Source organism: Cynoglossus semilaevis, chromosome 8 (genome assembly GCF_000523025.1).
Source record: "Cynoglossus semilaevis isolate Cse_v1.0 chromosome 8, Cse_v1.0, whole genome shotgun sequence".
Taxonomy (NCBI): domain Eukaryota; kingdom Metazoa; phylum Chordata; class Actinopteri; order Pleuronectiformes; family Cynoglossidae; genus Cynoglossus; species Cynoglossus semilaevis.
Window position 1 is genome coordinate 5,830,106 of NC_024314.1, and position 769 is coordinate 5,830,874.

Here is a 769-nt window from a genome sequence, read left to right on the forward strand (position 1 = left end):
ATATATATATATATATATATATATATATATATAAAATTAGACAAAATAACAAAAATGCACATACCATACACAACCATACACATTTAACAACCACACACACAACAACATATATATATATATACCTTTGATATATATATATAACAAAGGTTTAGATTTTGTACCCTGATAAAATCATAACTCTGTGAAGGTTACACTGAACCAGCCCAGGTGCAGCTTCATGTAGACTTTTGATCTAAAGTGTAAGGTGTGTGAACACTGCCAGTGCTGGGTGATAACCATCATTCATGTACATCAGATAAACCATGTCATTAAAGCTAGAGTTCAGCCCTGTGCAGATGACTCACATGTCTGACACGTGCTTCACGTTCTCACCAAGACCAGATAGAGTGAGCTGCACACTCTGCTCACTCACTACCATCCCACCCAGATGGCCTTTTAATCTGGTGATCCAAGGATGAACTGGAGGTGACCCTGGTTCAGTGACCCTCAGAGTGTGGGTCACATCCCTGTCATCCACTGATGGTTGCTGACCAACCTTCAGAAGAAGATTTCCACTGACTCCTGCCTCGACCTGAAAGAGATCAGAGAAGATTGGGTTCGAAGGGCAATTCTGAATCAGCATCATTAAAGATATACGCCGGTAATAATTCTGATTATCAAACGTTCTTCATTTATTCCCCTCATAAATAACGTGGTGTTTATATCCACTTCTCTGATGATGATATAAAGTTTAGTTGTGTGTGTCACATGTCAAAATATGAATTTTTTT